This window comes from Quercus robur, chromosome 12 (assembly GCF_932294415.1).
Source record: "Quercus robur chromosome 12, dhQueRobu3.1, whole genome shotgun sequence".
NCBI lineage: Eukaryota > Viridiplantae > Streptophyta > Magnoliopsida > Fagales > Fagaceae > Quercus > Quercus robur.
Window position 1 is genome coordinate 33,816,949 of NC_065545.1, and position 18,419 is coordinate 33,835,367.

An 18,419-nucleotide genomic window follows, 5' to 3' on the forward strand; every position below is an offset into this window, starting at 1 on the left:
CTTGGATCGTAACATATCATGTTAAAATTGGATGACTTTTAAGAGTTTGTTACTATGTCATAAGAAACAATGAAGACACTGTTAATGAGTAATCAAATGATCATTATGAATATCATGCTACATTACAAATACATTTAAAACAGGAAAAACTTGATTCTCAAATCACCTGGGAGACACCAACGATGTTGTAACCCTGACTCAGTTTGTTCATTTCCTTCACCTGTAGTATAATAGTGACCATGAATTAATTGAAGGGGAAACGAAAAACAAACCTCAAGATCCAGGAGAGGTAAACACTAAACAGCCAATCTAACCAACAGAGATATATCACCTTGTCGCAAACAGTTGCAACCGGCAAAAAAATGTAGAATAATTCAAATTACAACCATACAATGTAAAACATGACTTCCAATAAGATGGGTCTAGTTCTATTATGCACATGCCTGTTCCTCAAGAGGCTTGAAAATGGAATCCCATGTTTCAGCTCCAACATCTCTGCAGTAAGGAAAGAAATGAACACATGGAGGTAATAAACTGACATTTGCAACTTTACTTGGAAAAAAAGTTGACAAATAATGAAACAACCACATGGGTGAACTATTTTAGAGAGTCTTGGCATAAAATGTCCCAAAATTAAAATATACTTGAGTTGCGTTTGGGATTAAAGTTTGGGATTAGAGTTCAAAGTTAACTTATTTTATTATTTAACTTTTTTTTTTTTTTTTATATACTATTTAGCTTATTTTTGTTACTGTGGGAACACAATATTTTTGTCCGCTTTGGGGATTTTCACCTCACCTCAGGCCAAGGGCTTACCTTGTAGCCGATATTGGATTTTGGCTTGACACCCGCACGGTTTTGTCCTCTTAGCGAGTGTGGGCATTAAATGCTTCGATAAGATGTAAGAAGTAACTATCCGAGGACGTGTTACCCACCGGGTGAATGGCCTCCTTAGGTTGACGATCATTAGGTTGTTCTGCCATCTCCATGATACGCGAGACTTAACCCTTTCCAGTGTTTAAGCCGAAAAATTTCTTCAATCGGGCAGTTGATTTCCCAAGAAGCCTGGGTCCGAGGACTTTGCAAAACTTGGGTTTTGTTCACGGCTTATACGTTTTATCTTATGTACTTGATTTTTCCTTTAGGCTTGAGTCCAATACTTGTGTCTTTATCGGTACTTGGTTTTCCCTTTTAGCTTGAATCCGAGGACCATGCAAGCCTTAGGTTCTGTCCGAGACCAATGTCTGCATCAGTACTTGGTTTTCCCTTTTAGCTTGAGTCCGAGGACCATGCAAGCCTTAGGTTCTGTCCGAGACCAATGTCTGCATCAGTACTTGGTTTTCCCTTTTAGCTTGAGTCCGAGGACCATGCAAGCCTTAGGTTCTGTCCAAGACCAATGTCTGCATCAGTACTTGGTTTTCCCTTTTAGCTTGAGTCCGAGGACCATGCAAGCCTTAGGTTCCGTCCCAGACTTTGAGTTCAGATTTTTCCTTTCATTGAGCATTTCCCGAGGTGCCAAACAGGGTGTCTCTGGGCCTTCACGCAAAGCGGGCTTGGGCCGCGAATTCCATGAACCCGTGGATTAAGAGATATTTCTGCAACCTCTGGCCGCGCAGTGCATCTCTGACGCCCCAAGGATCGAGGCGCGTCTTTACGAGGCTCCTTGAGTATCTTGGCTGCAGGTGACGTTGGAAGTTGAGCCAAGACTACTTTGTCTGTAGTGCTCTTTGGGACGCCGCGTGAGTTGACTGTCATTATCTTGTCTTTTCAAATAAATAGGAGGGAGAGAGGGTTGCTTTATATATACACCCCTCCCTTTAGTTTTCTCTCACATCACGCTTCCCATATCCGGAGTTCTCCTTTCTTGGCATAACATGCTGAAAGCGAGGGTTGGGAAGAAAGAACTTTTTCCGCCGCAGAAGCGCCGTGTTTTCATGAGGTTTATAACAGTAAGGTATGGGCACAGGAAGCACAAGTTCAGGGGAGTACTCCATCTCCACCGAGGGGGAACGGCGTCTCTCCCTCTTTTAGTCAAAATCCGAAGCAGGCTCTGTTCATGCCAACACTTTGGTATGTCAGAAGAAAGATTCTCCGCCATCAGCGCCTCTGCTTAGCAGCAGGCGAATATTTAGAGAAAACCCCTCAGTTTCCCACTCCCTGCATCTTTCCTTCAATGGTGCCAGGCTCAAGTTGGGTTTCTTTGGCTGCCTGAGTTATGGGCATGTAAGAGCGCGGGGGAAGGATAAGGTCTCGGAGCTGTAGCCAACCTTTCCTCCGACATACCTCCTCGGCTTTCTCCAGCTTTCTTGTATTTTTCTTTTTCTTGCTTATGCAGTAAGCTTTGACGTAGGCTGATTCCAGCTTTTCATTGTACACTGTACTATTTCTTCGTTGTAATAAAAAATGGAAATTTCTTTACTTGTTTTGAGCACTGTTTCTTTGACAACAATGTTTTTTGAATGGGTGTGCCCTATGTGTGCATTTCTTCAAGAATATTTAGAGCAGAATGGCTTGAAGCATAATTCAACTAACTCCAATTTACCAACACTACCAGGCATTATATCGATAATTCATAATAAATCAAACTTAAGAAAAACTAACCGAGATACCAGTTGGATATTCTGTGATAAGCGCGTGAATATCGTCCAAGGCTGATGATTTCTAAGCAATCCATCTGAGCAATCGACTGGGATATAGGGGACTCCGATAACGCTTTTTTGTGTTTGGTTTCCCCATAGGCTTGGGTCCGAGGACCATGCAAGGCCTTGGTTCTGTCCATTATTTTTAAGATGTCTTCTTTGTACTTGGTTTCCCCCTAGGCTTGGGTCCGAGGACCACGCAAGGCCTTGGTTCTGTCCATTACTTTTAAGATGTCTTCTTTGTACTTGGTTTCCCCATAGGCTTGGGTTCGAGGACCATGCAAGGCCTTGGTTCTGTCCATTACTTTTAAGATGTCTTCTTTGTACTTGGTTTCCCCATAGGCTTGGGTCCGAGGACCATGCAAGGCCTTGGTTCTGTCCATTACTTTTAAGATGTCTTCCTTGTACTTGGTTTCCCCATAGGCTTGGGTCCGAGGACCATGCAAGGCCTTGGTTCTGCCCATTACTTTTAAGATGTCTTCTTTGTACTTGGTTTCCCCATAGGCTTGGGTCCGAGGACCATGCAAGGCCTTGGTTCTGTCCATTACTTTTAAGATGTCTTCCTTGTACTTGGTTTCCCCATAGGCTTGGGTCCGAGGACCATGCAAGGCCTTGGTTCTGTCCATTACTTTTAAGATGTCTTCTTTGTACTTGGTTTCCCCATAGGCTTGGGTCCGAGGACCATGCAAGGCCTTGGTTCTGTCCATTACTTTTAAGATGTCTTCTTTGTACTTGGTTTCCCCATAGGCTTGGGTCCGAGGACCATGCAAGGCCTTGGTTCTGTCCATTACTTTTAAGATGTCTTCTTTGTACTTGGTTTCCCCATAGGCTTGGGTCCGAGGACCATGCAAGGCCTTGGTTCTGTCCATTACTTTTAAGATGTCTTCTTTGTACTTGGTTTCCCCATAGGCTTGGGTCCGAGGACCATGCAAGGCCTTGGTTCTGTCCATTACTTTTAAGATGTCTTCTTTAGTAGTCTTTTCTCTATACTGATTTATTTTTCGAGGGTCAGCCCCTGGGCCAGGGAGGGAGGAGTTGGCTTGAGGCCGCAAGCCCCTAGAGCTATACGCTCCGTTGGCAGTGCAAGGCGTAGCCCCTAGACGAAGCTTACGGCGGAGCAACAACTGCACGTCGCCGGAGATGAGAAAAACTCGTGAATCTCTGTTTGCGAGAGGGCTGACTCATGTGCCACTCGTACCAACGCGCAAGCTTTCCCACAGACGGCGCCAATTGTAAGGACACAAAATCTTTAGCGGCCCAACAATGATGTTGGGCTCGCACACGGAAAGTCCCTCACAATAATATTTGTAGAGAGTGGGCTTGAAAGGCCAGCGTTGGATCACAGGGCGACATTTCGGGCCGGACTACAGGTGAACCAATATGAGAACGAGCTTTGGGCTGGACGTTCAGGCCCTTCAATCTTGTATCCAGGAGGATTTGGCTCCTCGGATCATGTCCGAGGAGCGATGGTGCTGTCCCCGGTTACCCGTCGATGGGTGTTTATGTGGTGTCCGGCGTATATTATCCAGACATTCTCTTTCTTCAAGTCTTTCTCCAGAAGCTCTCCGGGGGCCCCCCTTCTTGGTCACATAACAGTCTCTTTTATACTAGCCTACGTTCGTTGTCCTTCGTCCACGTGTAGGGTCGATCTTTCCAGGACAGATACCTGTCCCATCAGTCTAATCCCTGAATTGTGGGAGATGGTCCATAAAGCCTAAAAATCCGGCTCTGTTAGGTGCGGTGTCATGTCAATGAAGGGTATTAAGGACTATTTCCCTGAGATATTTTCTGATCTTTCAAGTTTGCCTGTATCCCATTTTCGTCAATGGGGTTCTGGGTTGTCCGAGGACTGAGCGGTCCTCGGACGCATCTTTGAATCACATCGGGCTCACTATTTTTGGGCTTGGGCCCCGGCCTCCTTTAGTTTGGGGCCTGTGGACTCCCTATTAGCGAGCGAGCCGGGCCCATAGACTATTGGGCCCCACAGTTACTATTCATGAGTTTTACTACACTTTTTGATACTATTTATGGGTTCCATTATACTGTTACAATTAGTTTTTACTTTTATCTACAATATTTTCAGTAAAAAATTTTTAGTTTCAGTTAAATAAGTTATTTCTAAACAGATACTTGATCAATGACTTTTAAGATAAAAAAAAACGTTTCCAAATTTTTTTTGAAAATTCCTAGAACACATATAATGTGTTTGTGCGTGCGCACTACATTTTGTCTATTAAATCATAGACCAATTTGAAATTTTATGAGTAAATCCAAAAAGTAAAAATGATATATAAAATAAAAAAGGAATAACGCAATTTTATTTAGCAAAAAAAAAAAAAAATGCAAATGGTTATTGAAAAATAATAAAAAAAACTTAATTATTGACAAATTTTTTTTTTAATTTCCCACAAAAGTAATATTAAAACTTTCTTAAAATAATTCATTAACAAGTGTTCTAAGGACACCCATTAATTGAATACTTTAAAATTTAGTTGCACACTAGAAAATGAGTTGGTGCTAGGTTGAGGTGAGAATCTAATCATGACCCACCTAATTTGGATAAGTCATGATTATGGGTGACAACTGTGTGGATTGGATAGATTTTGAGTTGAATCTTAAATGCGTTGGGTATATAATTACCCATTAACCCATTTATTACCCATACCCGCCCAACCCATTTATTACCCATTTATATTGTTTAACCTACTACCCGCCCAACCCATTTAATAATCCAATTCATCCATTTAACTCATTAAAATTAAAGACTTGAAATTTCCTACAATCTCTCTTTAGTTTCTTGGCATCCAAGCAGAACTTAAAAAAAAATGAATGACTTAAAATTTCTCATTCTCATGCTAGAAAACAAAATAATAAAGCCTAACACAATAATACATTAAATGGTGTTTTTTAAGAGAAAAAATCACTATAATCTTTGTCTTAAATTTCCTCAAAAAAAAAAAAAAAATCTTTGTCTTAAAAATTGCTAAAATAATTAAAAATTAAAACAAAAAATAGCATGAAAAATACTGAAAGTGAAGAACATCTTCCTCCATACCATTTCTTGTATTTTCTTTTCCTAAGTAGAAGTTTTCTCTGCAACCAAACACAACTTTTACAAAACAAAAAAGAAAAATTTTAGATTCTTTACAAAGACGAACAAGTCCATCGTGATCTGGCTCAATTGATCTCCACAAGTACAAGGCCATTGTCCAGCCAGTCCGTCGAGAACGCTGCTGCCGACCCAGTCTGATGACAAGCGAAGGAGACCCACTCACAGAGAATTAGAAGAAGAAGAACGACTAAAAGGCCAAGTCGTGGAGCTCGATCTATCTCGTTTATTGCTGGTACAATCTGAGAGGTTAAGCGGTGTTTGGAGGAGAAGAAAATTTTGATAGGAAGATGAAGGAAAAATGAAGAGAGAGAGAGAGAGAGAGAGAGAGAGCTATAAGTTTAGTTTTAGGGTTTAGAATTTTTTTTTCTTTTAGAATTTAGATTATAAAAGTTAAAAAAAATTAAATAAATGGGTTAGGTTGGGTCATGATTTGTATACATGCAAGATCTTTAGTTATTATCAAATAAATGCAACTACTACATGAGGACCACAGCACTGTGGTGAATTAAATTACGCAATACCAACTAAATCAGCATGGTAAGAAGACAATACATCGAATGGAACTTCTTCCATCCATATTACACAATTTGTAAAATTCACTGCTAACTTAGCCAAATTGTGTGCAACTGTGTTGTCCTCTCTCTTAGTGTGAGAGTAGGACAATTTTGAAAAACCAGCAGATAAAGTTAAGGAGTCCTGCATCAGTGAACCAAACGGAGCTAAACCGGTGTTCTTTGATTTCAAAGCCGTCATCACTACTTGAGAGTCTCCCTCCAGTACGGCATCTACTCTACCCAACTCTCTAGCAAACTTAAGAGCTTTGCTAGCAGCCAGTGCTTCAATCTCTACCAGCCGGAACTGTTGAGGGATCCGAGTGGCCATAGACGCAATTACGAGACCCTTCTTGTCACGAATGATAACACCCAGACCAGAGCTCTTTTCCTTGGCGAAGATGCACCATCAAAATTAATTTTCAGCATTTCCTGGACTGGAGGTTTCCACAGTGTTCTTCTCGCCGGTCTACTCAGAGATGGTGCAATTTTCAGTACCTTGAATTCTGCCCAACTGTCGTGAGCCCACTGCGAAATGAGGTTCAGGGGTCGATGGGCTAATTGAGTTCGTGACTGGTTTTTTTGATACCAAATGGACTAAACGGTAAATGCGAATAGTGCCGGATTCCTTTGATGATTGAAAATCCAAGCCATGAGCTCACTGAAACTTGAAAAGTGTTGTTGGTTCCGAAAATTACATGAGCTATTCGCACCCCAAACGCCGTCCAACATTTTGCAACTCCACACCGCGTGCAACGCGTCTTCATTTTCTGCCTTGCAATGATCACAGCATTGCTCTGAAATAAGTCTCCGCCGGAATAGATTGCACTTCGAATGGAGGGAATTATGGCAGGTCCTCCAAATTAAATTTCTAACTTTATTTGGGCATTCAAGAGCCCAAATCTTCTTCCAAAGCCCTTTCTCATGATCTTGCTGCACAACCATCTGATGACCAACTTCATCTTCCTTCAAGAATTGGTATCCCGTCTTGCAACTATACCTCCCATCATTCTCCAATGGCCAAAATAAAGAGTCTTCCGTATCTTTTCTAGCCAATGGAATATTCTTTATTTCTTCAGCTTCTTATGGAGCAAAAATTCCATCTATCATTGCAACGTTCCACGTTCTAATTCCCTCATCAATTAAGCAATCCACTGTGGCTTCTTCCATTGTTTCCACCATTGGGGAGAGCACCTTAGTTGGGTGTTTTCAGGGCAGCCAATAGTGTTGCCAGATTTTTATGGATTTTCCATTTCCTACCCTCCAGCAAGCACCATCTAGGATAACATCTTGACCATGTAGTATACTCTTCCAAGCATAGGACCCCGAACTTGTTTCCTTAGCTTCTAAAAGAGAATGATTAGGGAAGAACTTTGCCTTGAAAACTTTGTAGAAGAGAGTTTCCTTGTGCAAAAGCTGCCATGCTTGTTTCGCCAAAAGGGCGTCATTAAAATGAGTTAAGTCGTGAAAACCCGTACCACCCACCATTTTGGATTTAGTCAATTCATTCCACCGAATCCAATGAATTTTCCTTCTATTTCCCCTTTGCCCCCACCAAAACTTCCTTATTATTATTTCAATGTCATCACAAAGCCCCAATGGCAATTTGAAGCATCCCATCACATAAGTAGGTATAGCTTGGATCACGGATTTGACTAAAACCTCTCTCTTGACTTGTGAAAGCAATTTTCCCTCCCATCCTTGGAGTTTTCACCAAACCCTCTCTTTTATATAATTGAAGCTAGCCTTTTTTCCCTTTCCTACAAAGGATGGTAGCCCCAAATATTTTTCATAAGACTTCACTTCTTGGACTTGGAAGAGATTCTTTATGCTTGATTTTGCTTCATCTATGGTGGATTTACTAAAGAAGATTGCAGTCTTATTTTTGTTTATTTTTTTCCCTGACCAAGACTCATATTTACCCAAAATCTTCAACACATTATTGCAATCCTTAGAGATAGACCTACAAAAAAGCAAGCTATCATCTGCAAAAAACAAGTGGGTTAGCTTAGGGCTACGTTTGCACAAGGAAAAGCCCTTAATGTCCCCATTCCTCACCGAATGTTTAATGAGAGCATGAAGGCCTTCCGTACATAAAAGGAACAGGAAAGGAGAAAGGGGGTCTCCTTGTCTAATTCCTCTCTTAGGGTAGATAATTCCAATTGGTTCACCATTCACCATGATAAAATACGACACTGTTTTCACACAACTCATCATGAGAGCGACCCATCTAGCACAAAAACCCATTTTCTCCATAAGCCTCTCCAAATAAACCCACTCTATCCTATCGTAGGCTTTACTCATGTCTAACTTGATAGCCATAAACCCATGTTTTCTTGAATTATGATTCTTCATATGATGAAGGGTTTCAAATGCAACCATAATATTGTCTGAAATAAGTCTTTATTTAGCAAAGGCAGATTGATGTTTAGAAATTAGGGAAGGTAAAAATTTCTTCAACATATTTGCTAGGACCTTAGAGTAGATCTTATATAGGACATTGCACAAATTAATAGGGCAAAATTCAGACATATGTTCAAGGTTAGCTATCTTAGGAATGAAAGTAATGAGTGTATGGTTAATGGGTTCGGGTAGGATACCTAAATTCAACCATGAGAGAATGGCTGAAGTAACATCATGCTGCATCGTTGACCAAAAGTGTTGATAGAACAATGGTGGCATACCATTAGGACCCGGTGCTTTTAAAGGTGCCATATGATTCAAGGCTTCCTTCACTTCCATTTCTGAAAATTCCTTCATCAAATATGCATTCATCTCATCAGTCACCACGCATGGAATTTTCTCAAGAGAATCAGTTTCAAGGATTGGATTGGAGGTGGAAAAAAGTTCTTTGTAGTAATTCTCCATCACATGCCCAATTTCCTCATGTTCGGTCAACCAAGCACCATTTTGGTCTCTTATACCTTTGATCAAATTCTTCCTAAATCTCTTTGTAGCCCTACTATGAAAGAATGCTGTATTGTTGTCCCCTTTGCTTAACCACAACACCCTAGACCTTTGACACCACATCCTTGATTCCCAGTCTTGTAACAAATTAATCTCCATTCTTATGCTCCTAACCCGAGTATTGTTCCCATTCACCATAGCCTCATTCTCGGCCAAAACAAGTAGGTTCTTTTTGATCTCTAATTCTCTTCTCACGTGCCCAAAATTGTGTTTATTCCACCATGTTAATTCTCGTTCACAGTTAGCCACTTTTTTAGAATGGCTATGCTTGGATTTGGTTCCCTTGTACTACTCCACACTTCCTCAACCATTTCCCCACAAGTTGGATCCAATATCCACATTTCTTCGAATTTGAAACATCTCTTCTTTCTAGGTTCAGGCATCCCCGAAAAATTTATCAGTAGAGGAGAGTGATTCGATGACATACAACTAAGGTGATGTACCCTAGTTCCTAGAAATTTTTGGAACCAAGAATTAGTAGCCATGCATCGATCCAATCTTATTCTTATGGAATGCCCATCCACATAATGTTTTGCTCACGTGAATTTAGGCCCCACATATCCCAAATCCATGAATTGGCATTCATCGATCACGTCACAAAATAGTTGCATTTGATTATGATCTCTAGGCACCCACCCCATTTTTCCTCTTGGTGAACTATTTCATTAAAATCACCACCACAAATCCAAGGGATATTCATTCTAGCCTTTAAACTTCTCAATTTGCTCCATGCTTCATTCCTTCTGTGGGTTTCAGGCTCTCCATAAAAGCCAGTGAAACACCATGCATTTTCAGTGTTCCCATTGATGATCGTATCAATAAAATACCTGTGGGAATCAACCACCTCAATGTTGATAGAATTTTTCCAAAATAATACCAGTCCACCACCTCTATTCAACCTTGGAACCACCCACTTCTTGTCAAAATTAATCTTGCTCAAAGTACGATCTAGCCTTGCTTCATCTGCCCATGTTTCGGCTATAAACACGATAGAGGGATCTTTTGCCTATATTGAACTAACAAACTATTTTTTTGGATACAATTTGATCCATGATCAGCAAAAGTTGTTTTGAGAGAATAACATAAAGAATTTTCTTTTAACATTATGAATATATGATGTTGTGAGCGCATACATGCAATATCCTTCAGCACCAGATTGATAGCTCAGTTGCTCAGTGAGCTCTTCACCGGAGAACTGACCTCCAAAGCCTGTCATGAAAATTAGAATAGAATAATTACTTTACAAAGAAACCATATTAACAACAATAAGAAATCAACATATAACATCATTTACACTAATCAGCTAATCCATTAAAGCACTAAGACAATATTTTTGAAAACTAACATAGGGGAAAAAAAGAGAGACTAAAATCCCCTTAAAGAAATGTTTTAAGTTTGATTCTGATCTAGCAGTCAAGAAATGTGAGAGGAATTGTAAAATCTAATGAATAGATGTACTATAACATCCTAGTCTCTCTCTCTTTTTTTTTTTTTTTTTTTAATTTTTTAAATTTTTTTTAAGGTGTAAGATCAGATTTTTGGGTTCCCACGTGCCCCACCTAACTCCACTACCCACCACTCATTTCAATCTACCTCACCCTCTTATATCCGGCCATATCTCTCATTTTGCTTCTTTTTTTTTTTGGGTGAACGCCGATTCATTAAAACAAACTAAGAGGAAACACAAAGTTCAGGACATAATCTATCGAAATACATCCCATTGAGGTCATCCTAATACACATCAATCATGTCCACAGGCGGACTATCAAATAAAGAAAACTTAGGAATCTGACTAAAGCTCAATCTAGCAAGTCTGTCAGCACAGCGGTTAGCTTGGCGGAAGCAATATTTAATCTGAATCTGAGGCATGTGAGAAACTAGCAATCTGCAATCATCCAAAATAGGGGAGATAAAATTGTTAGCATAGGAAGGATTATTGAGAGCAAGCACAATGGATTTAGCATCTAGCTCGATCACAAGGGATGAAAGATTAAGATTTCTACACAGCAATAGCCCCTTCCTCAAACCCCATAGTTTAGCAACAAAAATGGTAGTGACGCCAATCCTTCTGTTGAAGCCTCTTACCCACTGCCCATTAGCATCTCTAATAACCCCTCCACAGAAAGCCAAACCACTTCCACCCTCCACTGAGCCATCTGTATTCAGCTTCAACTATCCTTCAAGTGACTTCACCCAACAAATCCTTCTCATCACCTTCTGCACAGAAGCTCTTGGCGTTGCCCCACAATGAATGAACTCCCAAGCTTGATTCAGAATATCCCCAGCCAACTTTGGATTTCTGCTTTTACTGCTGAAAACAAAACGATTCCTACTCTTCCAAATATTCCACACAATAAAGGGAAAAATAAACCACCAAGAGGGATTGGCAGCAAGCAAACTACAATTATTCCTATCATTAATAGACAACCACACCTGCAAATCACTTCTCCAAAAGGCATGATTTGAGGGTGTGATTCCTAATTGATTCCACACCTGCTTGATATGCGGGCAATCACGGAGAGCGTGCAAAATGGTCTCCAAACCTCTTAGACAGATAGTGCATGTGTTGTCATGAACTACCCCCTTTTTTCAAGACACACCTTGACCCGAATATTGTTATGAGCACACATCCATAAGAAGGTTTTGATTCTCGGAAGAGTGTCAGCTTTCCACAGCCATTTGGCTGAGAAAGGAGGTGCATCCATGATACCCATAGCAATCTTGTAAGCACTCTTTAACTCAAATATGCCTTTTGAAGAATTTGCCCATGCCAATTTATCAACTCCTCTGCTAGTGAAGGCAATGGGAGTAGCTTGAATCAACATCTTAATATCATGAGGAAGCTTAAATGGGATTTTTTCCCAAGCCCAACCCGTGTCCAACATAAAATCCTTCATCTCCAAGAGACTAGCTTCCTGAGTAATGGGACCCTGAATGAGTTGTCTCAGAGAGCCTTTTTGAGTCCTCTTTTCTTTTCACTTATACACACTCCTCTCTATCACTCTCATCCTCTCCACCGGCACTCCCACACCACCACCACGATTTCCACCATAGTTTTTCCGGCAAGATCACCGGAAAATTGTTATGAACCTGTAAGCACCTTCACATCCTTTTTTTAAGGTAAAAATTTCTAATGTTTTTGGTGGGTTTTATATTTTTCTTGAGGTTATATTTCTATCTAAGATTTAATAATGATACCCATGTGATTTATGAGCATTGGAAGTGATATTTATGTGTTTATATGTATGGATTTTGCATTGGTGGAATTATTTGATGAGTGGGTATATAATTTGTGCTAATGATGACTACATAAGGTTTATGTATGGTGGAAAGTTTAGGGGTTTTGAGTTATAACATATGATGGTTGGTAAATTTAATTTTTCCATTGCCATTGGGTTTCTTTGGAGTTAGTTGAAGTCCTAAATTTCTTGTCTTGGAGGATATTTTGATTTTGCTTTCATGGGTCTCTTAATGATGTAGTGTAAATTTTATGGAAGCTAATCATGATGTTGGAAATGATATTAAATGGGTTAACTTTATAAATTGGAGTTTATGCCTTGTGAATCAATTTGTTGAGAAATTTTGGAAGTGGAATATATTATTATTGATGAGGTTAAATACTAGGCTTGCCTAATTAAGTGCTTATTTGGCAATTCCTAAATTGTAGCTAGATGCAATTTCAAGTTCTATGCTTATTATGATAGGTTTACTTGATATTGTTTAGGTTCTAGCTAATCTCCTTGGAGCTTGGAGAATTAGGATTTTGCGGTTGCGAGGTAAGTAGCTTTTTAATGGGATTTTTGAAAAATAACCATGTTGCATAAATGTTGTTTTTGGGTTAGACACGCTTTTGGAAACTACTTATGGAAACTATATTTTTCCTAAAAACTATCGTGTCGTAACCTTAATGAGCATGAATTGTTGATATGGAAAAATGAACATCTTTTATTTAATCTTTGATAAGAAAATCATTAATTTTATGGTATATTGAAAAATTTAAAGATGCTTATCTTGTCTTGTATTATTTGGGAAATTGATAGAAAATTTCTTGACAAGAATGAGGTTGAAAAACTTACAAACTTTATAGAAGTTAGATTATTTAAGGTTTTTTTGAAACTACTTGGATATGAACTATGTGTTTCAAAGTAATGTAACCTGTGAACTTTATGTAGTTTTAACACCATGCCATGTGTGATTTCCCGGTGATTACCCAATTTGGTTTCCATAGTCTTTGTGACAATGGAATCAAATCTAGGTCAGTGCTCTTTCACTTTGGATGACGCGTTCTTCCCTGTTGCTCACGGGGGGAAGAGGTTCCTTGATTGTGTGTGGGTGAGGTTGCTGCCTATAGGGTCAAGAGACCACATGCAAGAGAGGTCCTATTTGATGCGCTCTCTCTGCTACCTATGGGAGGAGAGAAAAACCTTGAGGGTATAGGTGAGGCTGCTGTCCATAGGGCCAAGAGTCTGTATATCAGAGAGGACAATATCAATCTAGTTGTGAATAGGTGGATCCCTTGACCGGTCTATGTGGTAGTGTGGTATATTTGTGATAATTTACCTTATGTTAGATATTATGGCCTTAGAAATTATATTGTTGGTGCTCATAGATTCTAATATATAGTTTCAAGGTATTTACTTTGAGAAACTTTGTGTTTCATTATTAAATCATTCTTGTTATGTCATATTACTATTATTGAAAATGGAACTTGCATTTCCCCCACCCCCATTAATTAAGCTACTTACTGGGCTCTGTCTCATCCCATTATTTTATAAACTTTTCAAAGTAGGCAACAATCTTTTGAGACAACTTTTTGAAGGCTAACAGTAATTAGACTAACTATTGATGTAGGCTGAACTTTTGTAATGGAGATATTAGATGATGTACATTTTAGAATAGGCTTGACTCATTCTTTTGTATATTATAGTGGTTGTGACGTTATTTTCACTAATGGGACAAGTTGATGATATGTAATTACTCAGACCTCTATTCTTTTGTGGCCAATGGTCATTGTAATTATTGCTTAGAGCTTTGACTTACTTTGAGAGTATATCCAATGGAATTATTATGATAATTCTTGATGTTGGTACTTGATATAATTTATGTGGATTGAATTGTCAAAAAGGAAAATTTTACAGGTACATGAGAGACGTCTTTCTCATGCTTTGGACCATTTGGGGTTTGGGGCGTGACATGTACAAATTCTCAAGACTGAAAATATTGAAACTTCTTGTAAAATATGAAACCACTTATGTACTCATTAGAACATCATTAATGATTTTTTACCCTCTTTGATTGTTGAATCACATTATTTAACCAAGAAAACTTTTGTAGATGCTGGGACTCTAGAAATCTTCTTTATACTATAAGATTAACAAAGTTTGTACCTATACCAAGTTCAACTTGTCTGCTAAGATAAATAATCACACGATAAGCACAGTTGTAAATAAAACAAGCATTATCGTTCCTTTTGGCTTATTTTTTGTTCTGCTTCCGAAAGCAAACAACTACTTTGCATAAATCGTGAGAGAAATATGGAGATTATGGGACCCTTTAATTTGCCTACAATCAACATGTATATGTTTGCAAGCTGTTGCAAATCAGATTAGTCAAGTAGGGTGTAGTGTGGTGTATCCAAGTGAGAAATGACATTTTATATCACCCTGCAATTAGTACTCATTCTCTTTTGCATTTTATCATTTGTGGTACCATTCTGCAATCTGTACCTACCCTCTTTTCTCTATATGCCATTTTCTTCTCCTTTTCCTCAGCAACTCATAGATATTGAATTTCTTACATTATCAACCCTTTCTCTACCCTGACCAATCATGCTCCATTGAGCAAGGTCCTGAATGAAGCAACAATTACCAAGAAAAATGAGACAACAAAACAAAGTTTTGGTAAGTTTGCTAACTGAAATCTGATGAAAACCAAAGGATGGAACACACAACACATCAGTTAAAACAAGAGTAGAAGAAATATGCACAATGTCCACATGTGTGACTAAGGCTTGTTCCCCATTTGGCAAATAGACACAAGTATTAACAATTAATGGCACTACAAAAAAGATTGCTATTTGCGATGAAACTTTTTTGACGACTAAAAAAGCCGTTGGAAAAACTAGTTTTTTTGACGGCAAGTCTCTTTTGTTGACAATTACTCGTCAAATATTAAAACATTTGTAACGGTAAAATAAGTCTGTCGAAAATGCCTATTATTTTTTTTGAAAATATGATTTTTTTTGGAGGGAAGTGTTCCCGCCTTACTTTTTGTGACAGAATAAAAATATTCATCGCTAATAAAGTATTATTTATGACGACTGAAGAAAAACTGTCGGAACTATTAGCACTTGTGACGGCTTTCATGTGTCAAAAATACTAATAATTTTTTTTTTTTTTTATGATGTTAGTATTTGTGACAAACATTCTTCCATTGTAAATATAAAAGAGAATATTAGCGATAGACATAAAGTCATCGAAACTGGTAAAATATTTTGGAGGGAAAATTTCCCCTTAGTTTTCACATTTGTGATGATATTTATCCATCACAATTATTATTTTTTGTTTTTCTAATTGAGTTTGTATTTGCGACGAACATGTTGACCATCGTAAGTAGTTAATTTGTTTTAAAAGAAAGAATGTATTAGTGATGGACTTGGACCCCTCTCAATAAATAAGATTTGCGATGGACCTAAGCCGTCAACAATGGTAATTGTTTTCAAAGGGGCAATTTGTGCCCTTATTTTTCATGTGTTTAATTTTTTTTTTCCATCACTATATATTGCATTTATTATTTGCAATGAACATGTTGGTTGTCATTAATAGTTAAAATTTTCTTAAGAAAAGAAAGTATTAGTGACGTTAATTTAAATCCGTCATAATAAAGGTGATTTCCAACATACATATGGCCATAAAAAATGGTTATTTTCTTTGAATGGTGAATTTTCCTCAATTATTTCTTAAAGATATAGAAATTTTTCTTAATTTTAAAAGCTGCACAAAAACATCTTTCAAAACTCTCCAAGTACTTGAGGGCTATTTTGGTCATTTTAGAGGTAAAAAGTATTTTGATCATCTTAAAGCTTTGAGGGGCACTTTGGTCATTTTGTGGGTTTTGGGTTGTGTTTTGGTTATTTTAGAAGTTTATAAGTATTTCGGTCATCTCCTAGCTTTGATGGCGTATTTCAGCCATTTTGGATGGTCAGATTGTGTCAACAGGGTTAATCAAAGTTTCTCATTAGATGGGTACAACAATATGTGTCCATCATGCAACTAGATAGAGATCCAAAATCTGACCGTTGGATTGGAAGAATGTGGTAAAATATTTGTATTTATAAATTACAGTGACAATTAGATGGTTAGATTGTGAGAACAGAGTAGTCAAATCTTGCAAAAATTCATCAAAGTCTATTAAACTTGTTCAATCTTTGGTCAAATTTCGAAGTTGGTTCCAGGACCACTAGATTTGATCAAATTAGGTTGATCAGGGAGGTTTTAAGTGGGTTTTGGGTATTAGTTAGTGTTTTAAGGTTTTCTTGATTTTAATGTTTTTATCAGTTTCAAGTTTTAAAATAGCAAAACAAGGTAGTCAAAAGTCACATACAAAACCATTATGGTCATTTTGTAGATTTTGGGTTGTGTTTTTTAGATCATTTTCTCAATTCTTAGTAATGTTTATATAGTATATAACTCTCTTGAAAGAGTATTGAATATTTTTAGTGATTGAAGTTTCATGATTGGTGGATATAACAACATGCTTCCATCTTATGCCATAATTAGATTTAAAATTTGACCATTGGATTGAAAGAGTGTGATAAAATATTTGTTTTGATGAACTTTGAGCTCAATCAAACGGTTGGATTGTGAGAATGTGACCAATCAAAATTTCTTGATGTGCTGGTACAATGACACATGTCCATAATGTTCTAGACTTAAATTCAAAATCTAACCGTTGGATTGGAAGAATGCAGTGATAAATTGGTGTTTGTAAAGTATGACAAAAATCAGATGATCGGATTATGAAGAATGAGTAGTCAAAGTTTGCAAAACTTGATCAAAATTGGTCAATATTTGGTCAAACATGGTCAACATTAAAGTTGGGTCTATGACCCATTGGTAAACTGAAAAATTGTGGGTACATGGTAAGTAATCCCTTCACTACATCCACATCTTCATTTCTTAAATCATCCACAGGTCACATTCACATTCAAGCTTTGGCCAATGTGAAGAATGTCTCTCATCCATCTTTCCTATTTTAAATCGAGACATTGAATAAATAAATAATATATCTTCTTTTATCAAAAAAGAAAACTTGATGTAAAAAAAAATTGCAAGAAGTGAGATTTTATAGTGTTTCTATCTTTCATTAATAATAATTAATAAAAAGTGATATTTCAAGGTGACAACAACCAAAAAAAAAAGTGGCATGGTTGTCATAAATGAAATACATAGTTTTGTTATAAAAATAAATAAAGTTACATTGATTTAAAACAAACCCAGCCATGCCTTATTATTATTATTATTATTATATAAAAAAGAAAACCCAACAATATCATTTTTATCTTTACGTAAAAAAAAAAAAAGAAAAAAAAAGGAAAAGGAAAAGGAAAAGACAAAACCCTAGCTCCCTAGCACTCACCCTCTCCCTTTCACTAAAAAACAAGCGCCTCCACCTTCTTTTCTTTTTCTTTTTCAATCCCCCGCCCTCCCTTGCCCCCTCACTAAATTAACACTCCTATTTCACTTAAAAAAGAAAAAAGAAAAAAAAAAAGCCCTTATCTCCATCTATTGTTCATTCTCTCTCTCTCTCTTTCTCCCAATCATAATCAAACCCAAAAGGTTGGTCTTCTTAGATCCTTATTTTTTGATTTTTTTGTTTTGTTAATGTATTGTGGTTTAGTAAATGTATTTGCTTGTTTATTTCATTTATCTAAATTTTAGGTTTGGTTTAGATATACCTCTTTCATAATATATCATTTAGTATTGTAGGCCAAGTTCATGATAGTTTGATACTAGCCCATAGTGTAATGTTTGTGTGTATTGGGTGCCTCAACCAATCTGTTGATTCATGGGAAGCATTTTTCACTTGATAATAGTGCTTTGTTCAATTTGTGTTTTAGCCTTTTAGAATTTTCCCTATTTGAGTTTGCCT